Below are 21497 nucleotides of genomic sequence, written 5' to 3' on the forward strand. Positions count from 1 at the left end.
TAATACAATCAATTTCTCATATTTGTTCTGCAGTCTCTGCTTGCATAATCTTCCATGCTTCATTATATAGCGCATAGATACCGGCGTATATAAAATGTTTATGATGCGTTTTATTAGGTCCTTGTAAAACGTCACTCAAGTCAGCTCCATCTTTAAGTAAAGATAAGTGTTGTTTCACTTCCTTTAGTGTGAACTTGTGTAGCCATTCAAGGCACAGCTTCCCTACACTGTATGATGTTACTATCCCTAGATGCTGTCTTTGAAAATATCTTGGATCTGGCCTAGTCAATGTGAACCTTTCAGTCTTATTCAGGAATCTATCTTGACAGTTGTTCATGTCTGTGGTGCCAGGGTAACCATTTTTTCCAACCAGGATCTGTTCTGTTATGAAGCAAACTAGTATGTACGTCGACCACCCTCTCTGAAGTGTTTATGCTATCAGTCATAGGTGTAGGTATGGACGGGTTGTTTAAATCTTTTATCTTGGATAACGCAAGACAAGATGTTTGCTGAACAGTGCATTCAAAAACATTATTTGCTCTGGGATGATGCAGGCTCTAAATAAAGCTTCTAATCCCTGCACCTGCCAGTCTTTTGTGCCCCAGACAGTTTTTGTCTCAATGCTGTCTTTCCAAAAGTCAAAACCTAATATGGACAGCTGAGCATAAAAGGCCACAGAATAAATTTGCTTTGTATTTGTCAACATACTTTTCATTCCTGTCTTATTAACATTTTTAAAGTAAAATGATTCTGGATTTGAAACATTATACCCTGAAAAGTATTGAAATTTACCCAAAAATGTTTTTGAGCTACCCTTTGGTGGCGTAGGACAATGTTCCCATTGGTTATAAGTTAATACATTTCTAGGATTTGCAGACTTATGCAAGAAATGATGACCATAGTGATTAAAACAATACATTTGTTCATAATCTGATGAACCTTCTAAGTATTCATGATCTGTAAACTTTGCAGACATTTCTAAGTCTGACGTCATATTATTAACAGTCTCGAGTCCCAATCATCAGAAAAGGTACTTGATGAAACAAAGTCACTCGAGGAAATCTTGAATTGGTGTGGAATCCTCATCAGCTCCACCGGACCAAGAATGTCATATTCAGTTCTGTCCCAAGCTATACCACCAGGTATAGGAATGGCTGTGATGTTCACTGATGACAAGTCTCTTTGTTCACGATGAGATTATTTGTGTGGCTTGAGGAGTAAGTTGATGTTCTTACTTGCTGTGTCCTTTTTAACATATCTTCCATTTATCAGCATTCCCAAAGTAAATACAAGAGTCAACCAAATTAGAAGAAAAAGTACACCGAACACAATCCAAAGTTGAATCCATGGTGAAACTAGATAAATCTTTTCCAATTGATGAAAAAGTTCTGTTGCTTGTTCATTGAAAGTTCTTTTAGCTGGCGTCGTTTCAGGGTCACTGGGATCCTCGGAAAACATATCAAAGTTTATGAAATAGCCAGAGGCAGTTCTGTCAATTGTAGGGATTGCATCAGGATTTGTTGAAATCGCTGGAACAACTTGATCACTTGTTAAATTTGTATACTCAGTTGCTATTTCATTGTAGACAGGCGTTTCTCGATGAACTGTTATATGGGTCTCAAGAGGTACAAGTTCCATGGCTTTGTTACATAGTTATTCTTTTCGCACTGCAGATTCTTCAAAGGTGATGAGTCTCTCAGTTTTAACCTCTTGGATAGTAGCCAGATTCGGGTGTCTGCTACATCTTTGGAGCCCACTTGGCCTACTACTTATGATCGCCACATGATGTGGTTTGACCAGGTCGATGGACACAAACCTGTTCTCCTTTTAACCAGCAAGGGGTGGCAGTAATACTGTTCTTGATCCGTGGATGGCTAGGACAGGTACTGGTGGTCTGTAAGAAGGCCCAAATTCCTTCTTGTCCGTTATCATTTCTCTGACTAGTTCCCCAATCTTTGGAATCCAGACAGGTCTTGTTGGGATGGAAGGTTTCTCTTCAGTGGTTGTTGGCTTCAGGAGTATGTTACTTTGTCTGGATCTTATTTCATTTAAGTCCTGTAAAACAGCCAAACGATCTTTGATATCAAAGGGTTTTTGTTCCACCACTGAAGTGTGACAATCGAGGTCCTGCACAATCATTCTAGTTCCAAAACGGATTTCATATGGAGGGATAATCCCTAGAGAACTTCTTGGCACATTGTTAAGACTAGGTTGGACACTTATTAGATGTTTGACCCACCCGTCACCCGAGCCTAGAACACTAGCTGTTATAGATTGCTGTATGTCCCTTTTTTTCTCTCCACTACTGAATTTACCTCAGGATGGAATGGCCTAGAATACCGCAATGCAACACCCATGTTGACCATGTTGGCCATGGCCTCTTTGTAAGCTCAAGGGCTAAACACAGGACCCGGGTCAGACTGTAGCGTGCCGACTGCGTATGTGCCAATAAAGACTCGCAAATCTTTTATAACAGTTTGAGTGTCAGCCGAGCCCTGAGGCATGAATCTTGAGCATGAATCCACTGTGACCATTATATATTTGTAATTACCATCCCTCTGTAAGGGGCCACGGTGATCCAGGTAAACGCACGCTAATGGTTTATCTGAAATTAACAAGGGCGTCTGCGCAGGAAGTTTCACAGTAGAGACTTTCATCTTTTGGCAGATTTCACATTCCAAAACATAGTTTCCGGTCTGTTTCCTCATGCGCGGCCACCAGTATCTTTGTTTTAAAAATGACACTGTGGCTGAAGCCCTTCATGTGCTGCTAAGATGAGTCCTAATCTATGTTCCATGTTTGGAATTACTCTACCCCCCACTCCAGGGATTCGAGTAAAAGGAACGTTATTTGCATCAGTTATGTATGAACATTTGAGTGGAAAGACTTTTTGTAATGTTTTACCACTGTCTTTGATTGATGCATTGACAGCTTGCATTATTTTGCCGTCTATTTTCATTTTTGAATGAGTGATTACAGCTACAGAAGCCGTTTGTACAGCTGCCTTTGCGGCTTAATCAGCCAAAGAATTCCCTGCATCGTGAACGCCATCACGTTGATGACTCAGTGTATGGATCAAGTGAGTTTTTTGTATTTCTTGTCGTAACTGAACTACTTTTTCCCAAAGCAGCTTATGTTTGATTGGGCCACCTTTTGCATCTTTGTAAACGTTTTCAATCCAGTTCTGCAAGTATTCATTTTAAGATTGAACGCAATAATACGAATCGCACACTATAAGTGTGGGAAATTTGCGATCAGTATATTCAAGCGCCATCTTGAATGCTTGTAGTTCAGCTCACTGAATTGTACAATCTCTTAGAGATTGAGTTTTAGTGACCATTGGTCGGAATTTGCCATCTCGCCATTGACCTTTAACGATCACGCACGCAGCACTATAATCTTGTTTACCCCTAATTGCGGGCTGTGCAGATCCGTCAGTATAAATTATACATTCACACTGTTCTTGAGGCGGAATTTCAGTAGGCAGAGGAGATTCTTGTTCAGGTTGTAGAAATTCTTTTGCTTTCAAATAAGGGTCGAAAACGTATTCAACGTCTCTTGCAGCAAGAGAATTAACCCATTGTATCCATCTCGGATGTAAAGCTTTTGCATTCGGAATGCTCGCTTTCGTCACTTCCTCTAAGGCAGGTACAGGAGTAATGACCATTATGTGCTTACCCTGTGCGAGGGCTCTATCTTTTGCTACTGCAGTTCGAACCGCTGTCAGAATTTTTTCTGTAGAAGTGAATTTCATTTCAATTTGTGTGTACAAGTGAGATTTGTAAGCTATTGGTACTTTATCTCCTTCATTAAAGGTTAAGTACGTGAATCCGCATCTTCCTTGGATGATTCGGATCACTAGTTGCATATGTTTACACATGTTTGCAAATGTTTTGTTGCCAACATGTCCATTTGGACTGAACACAAAATTTCTGTTTGATTTCATTCGTAGAAGTGGGTTTAACCCTTTCTGCGTAATTTAGAATGTACGTTTTTCCGAAACATAGGAAACCTAAAATCAACTGTGCTTTTCAGCATTTTTGGAGGTTGGAGCAGCGCACATTTCTCTAGAAAGTTTGCTGCCAGGCTTTTGCCTTCACTTGATAACTAGTATCCTAGGAAAACGACATTGAGGTGGGCAATTCTCAATTTCTTAAAATTGAATTTATACCCTTCAGAGGCGAATTCCAAAATAATGGTTTTCACTCTGTTCAAGTGCCTGTCCACGTCATTGTCTGTTAGATAGATGTCATCTACATATGATAATGCCTCATCAACATAGGTTTGTAGTAACTCTGTTACTCTGGCTGAAAATAACCCAGGACTATTCTTGAATCCCTGGGGGAGACGACAGAATTGACGCCGTATCCCAATAATTGAGAAAGCAGTCAAATACCTACTTTCATGTGCAATGTTTTGACAGAAGAAACGGTTAGAAATATCTAATGTGGTTTTATATTTATTACACACAATGTTCTTCATTAGTGCTGCACTGTGTGCATTTTGTACTGCAAAAGTTTTGCAACAAGAGTTTAAATGTCTGTAATCCAAATCTAGACGATATGTATTGCCTGGTTTGGAAACAGGAAACAAAGAATTGTTCATGGACGAGATTCACGTTTCAATCACCCCTTGGTATTCAAGTTGATCTAATATCTCCCTGACCTGTTTTTTTAGCTTCTTGCTTAACTGGGTACTGCCTTTGTGCAATTGGTTGAGTTTGTAACTGGATTTTATGTTGAGGAGAATCCTCATCCCATCCTACATGATTTTTATATAATGCAGATACCTGGTATACTGCCCATTTCCTGGCACAGGTATATTTTTTATGAATTGGAATATGGTTGGAGAAAGCTGGCATAATGATGTTTTCACCATGTGGGCACTCCCTGACAAATAAAGGTGGCCAGTCTTGCTTAGCTAAAAGAATGTCATAACCCTGAGAGAGCTTCTCTAGTTATGTCCCCCTCCATCCGGAGTGTTACTTCATATAACTTATGTGGGACACTAACCCTAGTATCTGCAGTTTCAACTTGGATGTACTCATTCAAGTCCACTGTCTCCTGATGATCCTTAAAGTTCCTGCGAGCTATGGTGACTTCTGCTGCGCTGTCCAACATCGTCTGAGCCCATTCCCCATTCTTGAGTTGTGTCCTCAAGATCCTCAGCATGTCTGATTTTTAGACCTGCTACCTTTTTGGTGAATTGAGTTTTCTTATTTTTTGGAACGTGTTGATCGTCTTTGGACTTCACTGGTTCTTCTTTTTGTTCTGACCATCCTCTTCTATCCGATTTCTGAGAGGAACTTGCATCAGCATCTTGATATCTATCAAGTTTTCCCAAACTATCCCTATTCCAGAGGTCATACCTCCTTTCAGAGGGCTCCTTTTAGGAGACCTACCTCGGGATTGAGAACGCTTCTCTTTAGAAGTTTATTTAGTGTTCTCCCACTTCTTTTTGGGAGGAGTAGGAGTGTTTTCAATAAAGACCTTTTCTGGACTTCCAGTCAGTTGGGGTTTCACTAGTTTACCACCTAAACTGTCTCTACCTAGTTCTTCAAAGGATTTTTAAATTATTCTGGCCAGTTCATATAGTTGCTCAGTTACATCAAATACTCTTAATTTTTGGCGGATCCACAGAGGCTGCTTTACCTTTAATATTAGCTAATATTATTGTTGAGACCTGTTTGAAATCTTTCAGTAATTTCATACCCAGATTTAAAGCAGGTTCTGCCCCGTATTCATTTTAAACCAGGACGTCTGGTATTACTGCCAGAGATGGAACACCATGTGTTTTGGTGTAGAATGCAGCAAAGACTGTACCCCAAGTGTCGCAGTCCTCCAGATGTGGTACAATCCCCATAGGTAAACAGATTGTTAGAATTATTCTGTGTTTCTCTTGAGGGGTAGTATTAGGAAATACTGCCTTGATTTGAGTACTTTTTTGAGCTATCCAGAATGGAATTTGTTCCCATTTTGCAGGTAATTTACCAATGAGTGATTGTATAGTCTGTGGTGTAATTTTATTTGTGTTTACCTGGTAAGGGATGTGTTTGGGAATCCTTACTGATGTTTGGACAGTAAAGGACCGCATGACATATTTTACTTCAACTAATAGTTCCTCCTCTGTCATATTTTCAATGGCAGGATGTGGTGTATAGCTGGCTAATACCGGCCATGTTGCTCCTGGTCTACCTAGTGGACCGAGCCTTGTAATGTGATGTGTATGTTTTAGGGTGCCTTTAACCCAGAGCGCATGATCTTGGTATGTTAGTGGAATTTCAACATCCTCGAAAGGAATGTATTCCTCTGGAGCTTCATCTTCTTTGTAGAAGTGAAACACTTTCGTTACTGGATTTGCTTCAAGGAAGACTATCTATGAATAGAATACCTCTGTCTAATGATATACATGTGCCTCTATCACAAAAACTACCCTACCACCTCTAGATGATAGGCCATTTCTTATAAGTTTCATAGTGATGGCTTTCCTTAAAGTTTCTGGAATGCTTATAGCATCCGCGAGGTTCTCTTGGAAACCTGTAAAGTTTAAAGCTTGTATGGCTCCATCTGCTGCCACTCCATCGGTTGCAGTGTTGTTGCCGTTAATCAACATTGTTTAATGAAATTTGCAAAGCAAGTTTCAAGGAAAAAAAAGATAAGGTGCACAATATTTTGGAACACTGTATCCTTCAATGTTGAACAAACCAAAAACGAATACAAAGGATTTTAGTCCCACTCAGCTCTGGCGGATATTTATCCCTTTACCCACTCCCGACGTCTATTGGAGTATTTTACGGAAAAAGGGGTTGAAAAGCACGACTGAGTTACTTAAGTATCTAGCGTTAAATTAGTGCCTTACCAAATGTTGGGCGCCATGTAGTGTAGTTCCTATATTTCCAATAGGCTCTGCGCATTGGAATAATATATCCTATAGATTAAACCTCGAACTGATTTTGACTAGGTCTCTATCGAATATATTAAACTTAATAGTGAGTGCCAACTATTTCAGAGGTCACTAGAAACTTTCTCGAATTCACATGAAGGAATTAGTTTCTGACAACTGCATAAACATGACAACTTTGTTTCCCAAGAACAAGACATATATCTCTAGAGTCGTGGAAACAATAGATAAGTATTTCACTCAGACAATCATGCATGCTTCGTTTCAACAGAGTTTGCAGAGAAATAGGTAGACGGTCGATTTCAATAAAAAGATTTATTGAACAGTCTTCTTTCTCATAAAAGAGAAGTGAACTGCTACAATCGTTAAGCAGACTGCAAAGTATAATGCGTGCAGCAAGAATAGTATTATAAAATAATACTGTAAAAGCATTGTATGGTTTCGAAGCCATATAAAAATACATAATTAAATAACACTGACTAAAATACTCAACTGGTGCTTCTAAATAAGCCTACCCCAATGTACCTAACCTAAGTCTAGTACGAGGGAAGAAGTATTGTGTAGCATGGGTTTAGTTGTTTTGGCAAGAATCTACCAAAGGTTTCTCTAGGTTCTAATCAGCTCCATACCTTGGTTTAGAATGAAGCAGGTCTGGTATCTCTGTCATAGGACTCAATTTCCCAACACCCCGCAAGGGGAGCTTGGAAACACTGGAGGTGGATTCTCTGCAAGAGAAGGGCAGCCTCTTGATCAGTGCGTCAGCTGGAGGGTTGGCTTCCTTCGGCACCTGCTGTAGCGAGCTGCATCGGGCAAGTAGATAGTCGAACTGCTCCGAACCACCATAGTTTGCCATAGCAAGTGAAGGTATATTTATACCTTGAAGGTGTTTAGGAATGCCATAAAAAGTCAGGCATAATAACGTCAGGAAAGAACCACTAGGGAATAGTTTTTCTTTGCAAAGTACATGAGTTCTTGGGCAAATTAATATTCAAGCAAAGGGAAGTTTCCTAACTGCTTAAGCTGATTTTCCAAGAAATCGTTGTGACGTATGGTACGGGTGGAAGCAGCCATGCCTGTATTTGGTCTGCATGGGCTATGTCTAAATAAGGGATTGATAACTGTGCCTATATAGGGGCAATGTGAATTGTACCTATAAAAGGGCATGAATCGGGAAAATTTACTTGGAGCTCTAACCGCCACACAACAATAAGGAGGTATAACCGACAGAGATGAACAGTGTATCCTGCATAAGAGTAATCACAAATCATTCCACTGTATGAAATCAGTGAAAATATGTATATAAATTAAGTGTAATCACATGGTTGAAACCAGTAGCAACCCTCACAAGGGAATCAAAGGCCATTCTACAATTTGAGTATGTCTACCTGCATTAGCAAGAGGCTGCATAATTATGCAAAAAAAGTGCTAGTGTTAAAATAAAAATGGAAGAACTATAAATAAAAATATATGCTTAAATGGAATAAAATGCAATGAATTTTGTAGTCGAAGCGGCACAAATAATATGGGATCACAAATATTGCTGCCCATAGCAATTCCTATGCAAAACATCAAAAATACATTCTCTGGACTGAAAAGCATATGTCTCATAATATTATGCTAGTACAAAGAATGCAAGCACAGTAATTGAGATCCTTGGGAACACATGTTAATAAAAATAAATCTGAGAACGTTCTGCTATTGATACCATTGTACCTTGCCTCAGATTTCACAAAAGTGCAATGGGGCGATTACAGGCAATGTCTAAGAGCTAAATTCATGGAATCAAATACACACCGTTACATAAGGGGAGAAAAGCATAAAAAGGGGTCCAAAGGGTCCAAAGGTACTCACTCCAAGAGGTGCTCACCCTTTGCTTCCAATGCTCCAGCTCCAGTAGAGGTATTTGGCTACTGCACAAATAACTGACTGAAGATGCTATGTGCAACAGAGCCTAAGGGCTATATGGAGCTCTTTTCAAACAAAATGTTTACAAATCAAAATACTCCAGGATTTCCTAAACCGGGCATAGATGAGAAAGAAGAAAATAAAGAAGACCAAAATCTCTTCTGCCTGCCGGCATGATGGTAGTTTGCTTTTAAAGAAGGGAGGGATATTGTGGACCATATGTTTGATGCCCATATCCCTGCGTAGTGGTACTAGCACAGTATTTTAAAGGAGGCTAACAAGAGGTGTTCTCGGCTACCCCAAGCAGGGCCAAAGTAGCAATGCCCACATATGTACCCAAGAATGATTTATGCGGGGTGCTGGTTATAACCTCTGTTTTGAAATGGTTAATAGTCAGCCCTTGATCAGCACAAAAAACCACAAACATATCCACTAGATGTTGCAGGCCACTCTGTAACTTTGACACCAACAAGATGTAATCTGCAAAAAGTAAAAGGGTGAACTTAGAGCCTGCCACCATGTGAGCATCGCTCACTCCTTCCTCCAGACCAGACCACATCAATAATATGTACGGAAAATAAGTTTGATGCAAGGACCCCCCCCCCATGGACACCATTGTGGACACCGATCCAATCAGTTAGCACACCTCTCAAACCCCACCAGGAGAATGTATCCTGGTGCAAGCATACCAGAATATCCAGGATGTAAATGTAAATGTAAATGTCAAGGTATTTGTATAGCGCACTGTCACCAAGCGGTTTCCTGGCGCTATTACTCATACCGCTGTGGAACCCTTCCTGGCTTTCCTTGTGAAGTGTCCACTCCTGGGCACCTCCAGGGTGAAGCCAGGCATCCTAGCGCTGTTGGGGCCGGTGTGGGGGTAAAGCAAGCTATTGCCCAGAGTTGCAGCGTGGGGCCCATGATTAGAATAGGCACCGAGGCGAGAATTGTCAGGTCCGAGGAAATTGAGCCCAAGACCCGCCGAGGCGGGAATTGAACCCTGGTCCCAGGCCAGAACTCTGCATCAGGGTCTGCCGCTCTAACCATTGAGCCACACTCCTCCAGGATATTGAGTGGGATCCTGTTTTCCTTCAGGGCCTCCCACAACTTGCCTCGGAGACTAAGTCAAATGCTGGCTTTTGGTCCACAAAGTCTAGGTACAGATGAGCCTTTTGGCAGACTGCTGTCTTCTAATAGATGGCTAAGAGCCTAAAGACCTGGTCAGTTGTACTTATTTGTCTCCTAAACTCTGCTTGCAAATATGAGAGGGCCTGATGGTCCTTGATCAAAGACTCCACTTTCCTAAGATGTGCCTATAGAAAAACGTTCTGGGCTACATAATTGAGGTTTTTTGGTCTGTAGTTTATGGGTCAATCCTGCAACCATTTTTTATAAATGGGAACGTTTTCTGCTGCCTTCCAGCTACAGGTATACTTGGCCTCTTCAGAATGCAATTTGACAATGTATTCAGCTACAGAGCCCGACCATCAATATGTGATCAAAAGAGATCGCCTGGGACGCTATCATGTCTAGAGCCGTTTCAAGCCTCCATAGCTTTAAATACGCACAGGGTCTCACTCAACTCAATCTCAAGGGGGGGGGTTATTTTTTTAAGAATTATTCAATTTTCCCATGCACCACCTGCCTTCCTTAGGTGCACACCAGAATTAATGTTTTCAGGATTATTTCATTTTTCCATGCACCCCCCGCCTGGCACAGGTGTTTCCCCTTGGATGAACATAAAGCAAACAGTTATATCTGTATGTTGCGATCCTGAGTGAAATTATTATGTTATGGTGTGGGATGAATACACTATTGTTGTTAATTATTTGGGATAAGCTCACTAAATTATATGTTTTCTACTATGAATATTTCAAACTGCAAAATGCCATGTTTCATTAAATGTTTTTCTTGTTTCTTTGCTTTTAGGTCCACAAGAGACATCAGCCACAGTCCTGCCAGACAGATGGCCGGCACAAAATGATGTGACCACACCATGGGAGTCCTCCCCTGCTTCCATTTGTGCAGCTAAGTGTCGACTGACAGAAATAGAAGGTGGCCCTAAAGAAAGGTGCTGCGTAAAAAGTGGTCACTGAAGAGGAGAAGAAGTAGATTTTTCAGGAATCTTTGTGTGTCTGCCGCACCATCTACTGGGCAGCAAGCTGGGAGCAGCTCTCCTGCATCAATGATTGCACCACCCCAACCTAAGCACAAGCCCTTGTCTCTCAGCAAGGCAGCCACTGCAATTGTGATGACGAGCAGAGTGTCTGAATTGGATTTGTCTCAGCCGCAAACTAGTACACAATCTCTACAGAAAACTGATCAAAGTGGACAACAGGAGCTGCTGCCAGCCTGAAGTAGGGGCAGAACAGGAGGTCGAGCTTCCTGCTGAGCAAGATGTACCTCGACTTGAAATGTTTGTTACTCAATCTCCAGCAAGAAAAAGAAAGGGTACTCCATCATTCTCTACAAGCCCCTCTTCGGATAATATGGACATCTGTCCAAAATGGAAGGTTCCTTGCTGGACCTTTTTCTGCCAGAGTTTCGGTTCCAGCACCTCATCAGGAGGTGCTGCAATTGGTTGGACAAACTTTGCAGCAGAGGGCTGTTAACACTACCCACATGATGACAGACGTAAATGTGTATCAATGCACATTGGATCTCTTTTGTGTAGGCTGGTCAACAGTTATCTACAGGATTCAGTGCTGAAGAAACCTTTAAGGGACTTTGGTGACATGCAACAGTAGCCATGTTAACCATGGAGAACTCCCATACAGCTGCACACATCTTGGAAGAATTTAAGAGCAAGATGTTTGAATGGGTATTCCCAGAAGACTCAGAATATGATCTGTTGCCGTGGACAATGGCAGTAATATGGTTAGGGCCATGGAAGGTGGTAGCTATTTTAGGTTTCTGTGTTTGGTGCATTGCATAAACTTGATTGTGCAGGACTTAGTAAAAAAAAGAAGACAGTCAGCAACATACTGACTACCAGCAGAAGAATATGCACTCCTTTCAGTCATTCTTTTGAAGCCAGGAAGCAGTTGAGGATCTCTCAGTGCGCTAATAGAGTACCAGCTAAAGCCTTCATACAGGGGATGCCAACATGTTGGAACTCAACCTATTACATGTTGCAACATCTGTTTGAGAAGTACAAACTGATCAATGATTATGTCACTCAAAGAGGAGGGAATGCAACTAACAAAAGCTTGACCATGAAGGTGGACGAATGCGGCCTAGTCAATCAGAAATGCTACTTCCTTTTGAGGTTTTCACATGAGAAGTCAGCAAGGACAGTATGATGAGTCAGCTATCCCATTGTTTCAACTGCTACAGGACTAGTTAAGTGCCACAAAGGCTTTACGGTATGAACAGAAATGCATATGAGTTGGTTGAGCACTTAATTCTTTGCTTGGCTGTTAATCCAAGGCAGCAAATAGAGATTGTATGTTCAAAGAGTACATCTGTGCAACAATACTTGATCCACAATACAAAAAATACTACCCACTTTTACTCCTTTTCCAGAAGGGAATGTTTCACTGTACAAGAAGTGCATTGTTGAGCAAGCAAGAGACCTGAAAGAAGAATGGCTGGAAGTTAGAGTACCCTGCAGAGTTTCTGGTGTACAGCCTTCATTCTCCAGAGAGGGCAGTGCTGTTGTCTCACACAGCCAACACCAGCAACAGGAACACTGCCAACAACAACAGCAACAGATGAAGAGGACCAAACCTCTGCAATGGCTTGGTTTCAAGTGCCAGGGCTTAAGTTAAGTGCAGAGGTGAAGCAAAAAGAGGTTGAGCAAGTGGCAGCACCAATGACCATTCAGAGAATGTTCCAAGACTACCTGGATGACCCAAAAGAGGTCTACATGGATCAAAATCCCTTAGTGTATTGGTATCGGAAGATGCACCAATAGCCAGTGCTCAGCAGGCTGGCAATAAAGAATCTGGGCTGTCCAGTAGCTGGTTTGTTTGCTGAGCGTGTATTCAGTGCAGCTGGTGCTATTGTCATAGTGAGAAGGACCAGTCTATCACCTCAAAATATGGAGAGATTGACTATGATTTAAATGAGCCAACACTTCATACCACTCAATTCCATTGTTCCAGAAGCACCATAGGAGGAAGAGGATGAGGGTAAATGGTCAGACTCAAGTGTGTTAGCTGACCAACCTCTGGGAGAACCATCTGAGTTTGAAGACAAACTCTACCTCCCTGACTGAGAGGGCCACCATAGGTATCGTCACACTGCTTTGCCAAAAAAAGAAAATAGTTATAGCTAGAGAACTATATATATATATATTCACTGAAAAAACCATAGGTTTCACACCAGTTATAGTTAGGAATTAGCATTTAAAGAACCTATCAAATTCACTGAAAAAACCATAGGTTTCACACCAGTTTCACACCAGTTATAGTTCGCTGGAAATTTTACTGACATAAAACCATTGGAAATTCCAACGTTATAGTTAGTTGGACTCACTATAACTTGCGCGTGTAATGCACTGCTGATGACATCACATATTACATCACTCATGACATGGTCAGTGACATCATCATTTGGGAAAAAAAATGTTTCAATCCAATGAAAAGTGTTATTTTTAGGTCATATGATCAAGCCTTCCATCATTAGGAAACCAAAAGTAAAATGAACCAATGAAAAGTTTTATAAACAGGTCAGGGGTGCCCGGGGGGGGGGAGGCGGTGTGAACTGGCTTCTCCCGCCTCCCCAGGTGGACCTTATCTGTAGTGCGGCGCCTCTTACCGTTTCACTCGCCGTCCACTTGAGTTGCGCCCGCACTTGCTGCTACAGTAGGCCGAAGGCAGCACAACGCGCCGAGATCCGGATGGCACCGAGGTGGTGTCCAGCAAGTTTCACTGGTGTGGCCATCCTACAATGCTGCGCCGAAAGACGGCGTGCGGTGCCCAGGGGGGGTGGAGGCGGCGCAAATGGGCCTCTCCCACCTCCCCAGGTGGAGGCACCTCATCTGCAGTGGGGCGCTTCACTCGCCGTCCAGCTGAGCTGCGGTCACTCTTGCTGCTACAGTACGCCGAAGGCAGCACAACGCGCCGAGATCCGGATGGCACCGAGGTGGTGTCCAGCAAGTTTCACTGGTGTGGCCATCCTACAATGCTGCGCCGAAAGACGGCGTGGGGTGCCCGGGGGGGGGGGGGGGGGAGGCGGTGCAAACGGGCCTCTCCCTCCTCCCCAGGTGGAGGCTCCTCTGCTGCAGTGGGGGGCCCCTTAGCGTTTCAGTCACCATTCAGCTGAATTGCGCCCTCTGTTGCGGCACTGTGCCTCATCCGCCATTCAGCTGAGTTGCGCCCGCTCTTCCGGCTACAGCGTCTCGCCCACCATCCAGCTGAATTGCGCTTACTCTTGCGGTGCAGCGAAAGGCGGCTGCAACAAGACTCTCAAAATGGCGGCCGGCTCTTTGGATTTGGGCCTGGTCCACTAAAATGGCCCTGGGACACCTTGGAACTCGGACGCTTGCCTGCTAGGGCATGGGCCCCATTCACGAAAGCGTCCCCTCTTTTGACTGATTGTTCTTGTTGCCTATCTCTTCTGTTGTCATTTAACGGAACCTTTTTGGACTGCCGAAAGGGGTTCTGGTCCGACCGCTGGTTGGTGGAGACATTTTGACTATATCCTGGACCTGCCCGGCCTTGACCAAAATGGCGCCGGTATAAATGGGACTCGAAACTCCTTGTTGTGTACTGGTTGCCCAACCTTGATATCACGAGATACGTATGCAGTTTTGAAGCACATGGCGGATGGGGACGAGTACTGATTGAACATTTGGACATCCGTATTGATATTAAGTTCTGATGTGTTATTGATTACTGTACTATTGAAAGTTCGAATTAACGTCACCCATGGTACTTGCCCGCAAATGTATATCTAGATAATTTTATTGTAACTGGCCCTGTCGTACTTTAATTATAAAATGTACGTCCACCGATTCCGCAACTGTTAGACACCTTAGTTCTTGCAACCTAATGGGTCGCCCGTTACTTTCTTCTACAGTGTAAATGTCCCCTCATCATATACGATTCCAGTTTGCTCCGTGGCCGGCCCACGTGGTTATAGGCCCGTATTTGTATACTGACATTTTCACAATAAAGTTTTTTAAAACAAAACATGGTAGTAGTACCTAGATTGGTAAAGTTTTGAATAATAGCCACTGTTTTCGAATCAGTAAAAGGCAAGTGAAATAAAGCAGCCCGATTACATGAAGGTTAAAAGGTATAATACGCAGCAACGCAGTAAACATAAATGGTCAAGGGCTGTTGTGTTTTCCACTCCTGCAACATAAAGTGATCGATAAGAATCCCATATTCATGCCTATCAGCGACTAAGACAGCAGGCCGAGCCTCTTTTGTTCAACGGCTCCCTCATGGGACGAAGAAACGCCCTTTTTCTCGAAATAGGAATATTTTACTTGCAGGACAGTTGTAAATTTCCCAGGAAAATACATTAGCCTGGAACATTGTTAGTGATAAACTGTAAATGCATCTGGGTCCTTTGCTTTACAAGTCAGAGTGAGAAAAAAAAAGGTGGGGCTTTCATCATTTGGAATAAAAAATATGTTCGAAAGCAATGAAAAGTGTTATTTTTAGGTCATATGACCAAGCCTTTCATCATTAGAATAACAAAAGTAAAATGAACCAATGAAAAGTTTTATTAACAAGTCACATGACCTGTTATGCTTACGTTACGCGCTGCGCGCCGCGCTCTGGATCGTTTCCGGGAATCTGCGCCTCGCGCACCGGAGCACTTCCGGGTGCGCTAACGCGGTGCGTCATATGACGCATTACGCGACAACGCAGGTCCAGAATATAGTCAAAATGTCTCCACCAACCAGCGGTCGGAACACAACCCCTTTCAGCAGTCCAAAAAGTTCTGTTAAATGACAACAGAAGGGACAGGCTATAAGAACCATCAGTCAAAGAGGGGAGGGCAAGTTCTTCTCTACCGGGTCACGTTGGGGCTCCACCGGAACTGATCGAATTGGTAGTCTACAGTGTTTCTGGATGTTTCAGACTGAAGCTGGCGTCAGCATGAGAGCATCACCATCTCGTGGCTCTGTCGTGGCCATTCCGTGAGCAATCATGGCAGCCGCTCCCCACCGGAAGCCTGCGGGAGTCGGGGGCCCCAATGACTTTTGTAGAATCTTCAAGGCTGAGGGGACGCTTTCGAGAATGGGGCCCAAGCCCTAGCAGGCAAATGTCCGAGTTCAAATGTGTCCCAGGGCCATTTTAGTGGACAAGGCCCAAATCCGAAGAGCCGGCCGCCATTTTAAGAGTCCTGTGGCAGCCGCCTATCGCTGCACCGCAAGAGTGGGCGCAATTCAGCTGGATGGTGGGCGAGACGCTGTAGCCGCAAGAGCGGGCACAACTCAACTGAATGGTGGGCGAGACGCTGTAGTCGCAAGAGCGGGCACAACTCAGCTGGATGGTGGGCGAGACGCTGTAGCCGCAAGAGCGGGCGCAACTCAGCTGAATGGCGGATGAGGCACAGTGCAGCAAAAGCGGGCGGTAAACAGCAGAATGGTGACTGAAACGGTAAAGGGGCGCCCCACTGCAGCAGAGGAGCCTCCTGCTGGGGAGGCGGGGGAGGCACGTTCGTTCCGCCTCCCCCCCCCCCGGGGCGCCCCACGCCGTTTTTCGGCGCAGCATTGTAGGATGCCATGACCAGTGCTACAACTTACTGGACATCACCTGGGTGCCGTCCGAATCTCGGCACATTGTGCTGCCTTCGGCCTATTCGCACAAAGGACCGCTACTGACGCCACCTCACAGCAGCCCATTGTTGCTTTGTTTAAAATGTTTTTTTTAACGTGTTTACTTTGTTGGAGCGTTGTATATATTTATAAGTTATTAAAGTGTTATAATCATACTACTTTGTTGGAGTGCTATATATTTTTAATGTGACACATAATTGTGAAGACTTTAATGTGCAAAAAGACATCCCTGGAATCTTCCGCTTCAGGCTTGATCCCACACACCCTCACAGTGAGAATCCCCTTCCCAATCACAATACAGGATCGTTATCAGATAGTAGGAACGCGTGTGGTGTGACGGATCTCATGGGGTGGGGGCCTTGATCTACTGTAACTCCTTTGAAGAGGGGTGATTCTTTACAGTTGGGGCCATAAACTACATCCGCAGGGCTAAGTGATAGCCTGGGACCGGCCTGGACAATCATACACAGAGGAAGAGGAGTGTCAGAGGGTACGGTAGTGAATAGGGTGAAAGGGAGGTGTCGGGCGGGCACAGGGTGTGATTCTCAGGGAATAGCAGCGCACATGGGGGAGGTTTATGGCCCATGCATGAGAGAGCGGGGGTGACCAGTGCGTGGGGGAGATGCTTGCGAGGGTGGGGAGCCATGCTGAGGATCGGCGGCATGCAGAGAGTGGGTCTGGTCAAGGCATCTGAAATGGCTGCCGTGCACGACAAAAGTGTGGCATTGGAAAAAAGGCAAGATGGCGCAGACAATGTTTATCAATACGGATTAATTTATAACAATTATTTTTAACAATATATTTACTCGCAGTGACAAAATGGCGGTCAACACTTCCTGATTTCCTTCGAATCGAACGTTAACAGAGTCACGCAGCAAAACATTAAAAATCCGCTCACGCGCAGCCGCTGGAAGACATGTATCAACATATATGAGTATCCTCAGCCACCCTCAGAAAACATAGGGGGTCAGGATACGTCTCCCGTACCCCCAGAGGGTGCGGTAGTGAATAGGGTGAAAGGGAGGTGTCGGGCAGGCACAGGGTGTGATTCTCAGGGAAGAGCTGCGCAGATGAGGGGAGGTTTATGGCCCATGCATGAGAGAGAGAGCGGGGGTGACCAGTGCGTGGGGGAGATGCTTGCGAGGGTGGGGAGCCATGCTGAGGATCGGCGGCGTGCAGAGAGAGGGTCTGGTCAAGGCATCTAAAATGGCTGCCGTGCACAACAAAAGGGTGGCATTGGAAAAAAGGCAAAATGGTGCAGACAATGTTTATCAATACGGATTATTTATAACAATTATTTTTAACAATATATTTACTCGCAGTGACAAAATGGCGGTCAACACTTCCTGATTTCCTTCGAATCGAACGTTAACAGAGTCACGCAGCAAAAAAATAAAAATCCGCTCACGCGCAGCTGCTGGAAGACATGTATCAACATATATGAGCATCCTCAGCCACCCTCAGAAAACATAGGGGGTCAAGATACGTCTCCCGTACCCCCTTATACCCATTTCTCACATTGTTTTTCCTCCATCTTGTAATTTAATTAAAACGAAACACAAAATGGCGAATTCCCGTTTCGCTACCGGTTTGCGAACCGGAAAGCGCTTCTACCGCGAAAAATCAAATTTTTTTTATTTGCCCCACGGGATCCTTTAATAACTCCAACATCATTCCTAGGGGGTCAAGAGGGGTCTACCTTGCCCCCTTTCATTAAATTCCCCCTTCGTTTTTCTCCTCCTCTTGTCTCTCGATCCTACCGAGATGGCGGCCGTTCCGGACTGTTTAGAATGTTGACAGACACCGGAGAGCCAATCAGCTTCGCTTCGGAAAGTTCCGTAACGCGAAAAGTACGCGAACCGGATCGCTACCCGGGACGCTGTCACAGATATATCTGTTTTTTAAAACGTTAATTTCTCAAAATCCACTGGAGCACATATATTGAGACCCAGCAAAGGCACATCGGGCTAATAGTCCCTACAATTTTGCCAAGTTTCGTGCAAATCCATTCAGCCGTTCGAGCTAAAAGTGAGGCCAAACGCCCTATGAAAAAAATGAATGGGAAAAACGCGTTTTGGGACCCCCCTTTTTTCTCGGCCCCCCCTTGATGAAACACCCCCAAATTTTCAGGGGCAGCTGCTCAGAAACAAAATGTGCCATTTTCCTGAAAATTTCAGCCGATTCCGTCCACAAACGCCAAAGTTATTAGACATAGAATTTTCAAAAGTCCCATAGAGAAAAAATCCTAACTATATATACCTACTGGCGACCGCCAGTAGGTAATATATGTGATCAAGGTCTGTTGAGGACCGAAACGCGTAATGGTGGCGGTGCTGGGATACAATAAAATACAATAATAAGCACTGAAAATATGGGTACAACTGAAGCGACCTCAGCAAGGGCTACCGGACGCTCTAACCCTGATAAATCCAATCTGAACCAACCTTCCAAAAATGACACTGGTTTAGCTGGAGCTAACTTAAATGGCAATGAAGATGGTGTAAGGGGGGAAGGTAACAACGATGACGCTGTTTCAGAGCTTTGTCTTGCGGTAGAGGGAGTTAGAGTCTCACCCAGACCAAATGACTCGCAACAACAGCATGGCGCAGAATCGGTAGAGTCTGGGGGCCAATTCTTCTCTATGTCTGATCTATCTGTTGCTTCCGAAGGCGATATGGAGGAGGAACTCCTCAGCGAAGAACATTCTCAGTTCAAAGATTGGGCGGAGCAGTGTAATCAAGTTACAGAGGAAGATATCTTAGGCCCTGACTTTCTAACCAATGAAGGAGTTTCAAACACAGTCCGCAAGGTCATTGAGGGAAAAACTAAGGAGAAAACAACAACAGTTATGGACCAACCTCAATGGGACGGGGCCGGGGCTAATAATAATGAAGCTGATGACGAAAACTCTGAGACTCATGAGCTACTAGAAGAGTCTGAGGAGGTTACCTTAAAATCTATAGGCCTCGATGTATCGCATGATATTAACTCATAGAGAAGAAACCAAGGCGGAAGGTCTTCGGACTCAGGGAGCAGTTCGAAAACTTCAAAATGTAGTACGGCGTCTGGCCAAGTCTAGCACAGATACTAATGTGAGAGTGCAAGAGACGGAGACGCGTATTTCAGCAGTAGAAGATGAGCTAACGCTACATAAGAATTCAATCAAGGATTTGGATAGCACCATACAAGACGTGGATTGGAAGTTAACTGACTTAGAGAATCGCTCGACGTAATAACCTGCGTGTCCTGGGAATTGGAGAAAAATCTGAAGGGAAAGACACTCGACGCTTTGTAATAGACTTGTTTGCGGATGCCTTTCAGGATCTCACTGGATGGGACTGGGATAAGGAGATTATAAGAGCTCATCGGTTCCCATTTAACCAAAAGACTGATCAGGAAGGCAGGAACAAATATCCAAGAGCTATCCTCATTTGTGTGCAGAATTATCTTCTCCGTGAGATTCTGTATGACTTGGCAAGACCTTCGAAATCCAGAAAAGGCTTGGGGCATGAATTTTTTGTGAGACCAGATTTCTGTGCTGCAACTGTCCAACAACGTTGGAGACTAAAACAGTTGATGGCACCAATGCAAGCTAAGGGGGGTCAAACCTTCCTACTTAATCCTGCTAAACTCAAAGTGCATAAAGGAAGAACTATATTTTTTGTATCAGAGATGAAAGCTCAACAATACCTAGAGACTATGTAGTAAAATTCTATAGGAACAAAGCTATGTTCAATCGGTTATGATCCAGTTACCCCGAATAGGCAGATCCTCTTAGCAGTATTGGGCTTAGATGCTTCTCTTGTTTTTTCTCTTTACTGCATTTTCTTTGGCTATTTTTTTACCAGGAGGGTCAGATCCGGGGGGGGGGCTCACAGCTGATACTCACATTCCATCAATGAGGGCACTAGCCCTTACGCTTCTGGTGGGGGGGTGGTGTGGGAAGGGAGGGGTGGGGGGGAACAACGGGGTGGGAGGGTGGGAAGATTTTTTTTTTTGGGGTGCAAGGTCATACAGCTGGAATGTCTAGTTGACTTTTGTGTAAGGCTTAGTTTTGGCAGATATCGAATTTTGGCAGGTGATGCTCATTTGTTTATGTTTAGCTTAGTTTACTCAAATATACTTTATAATGGCTAAATTATCAATATATTCCATTAATATATGTGGTTTGAATGATAAAAGAAAAAGAGGTATATTGGCCCAGATGTTATCAACTATGCGGGTGGATGTAGTTTGCATTCAAGAGACCCATATCGCTTGGCCCAATAGAGGGACCCTAAAAGATCTTGGGTTGGAAGTGGTAGGATGCACTCGCCAAGGCTCCAATACACGTGGGGTTGCAATACTTAAGAGACGTGAAATAGGTGAAGTTAAAAGAGTTAAAGAGGATCCAACTGGACGGTGGGTAATTGCAGAACTTAAAGTTGGAGGTTTGTTAGTTACTATATGCTCCTTGTATGGAGCTATATTGGACGATGCGGGTGCATTGGATTTTTTAAATATAGAGCTGGCACAATGGTCACCCAATATTATATTTTGTGGAGACTTTAATCTGCATCTGGAAGAAACTTTTGACATTAATAGTAGGGCTTCGTACAAGGGGAGGAAGAAGAAGGTATTTTTAGCACTTAAAGGGATCATCGAAGAGTATAGATTAATTGATGTAGGGCATGAGAAGCGAGGAAACATATTTGGGCACACTTTTTTCTCTGCACCGCATCAAAGATTTTTTAGATTAGATTACTTTTTTGTTTATAAGGGACTATACGATGATCTAGCACAAATTGAATTTGAGGTTCTCCCAAAAGTCATCTCAGACCACAATCCTCTAATATTTAAGCTTGCCCTAAATATGGTTAATACTACACGCGCATGGTCTTTTGACCGTAAATTACTGTATGACCCAGGCTATGTTGAGCGCATGAACGTTTGGATCCCAGAATTTTTTCAT

This window comes from Lissotriton vulgaris, chromosome 1_1 (assembly GCF_964263255.1).
Source record: "Lissotriton vulgaris chromosome 1_1, aLisVul1.2, whole genome shotgun sequence".
NCBI classification, from domain to species: Eukaryota; Metazoa; Chordata; class Amphibia; order Caudata; family Salamandridae; genus Lissotriton; species Lissotriton vulgaris.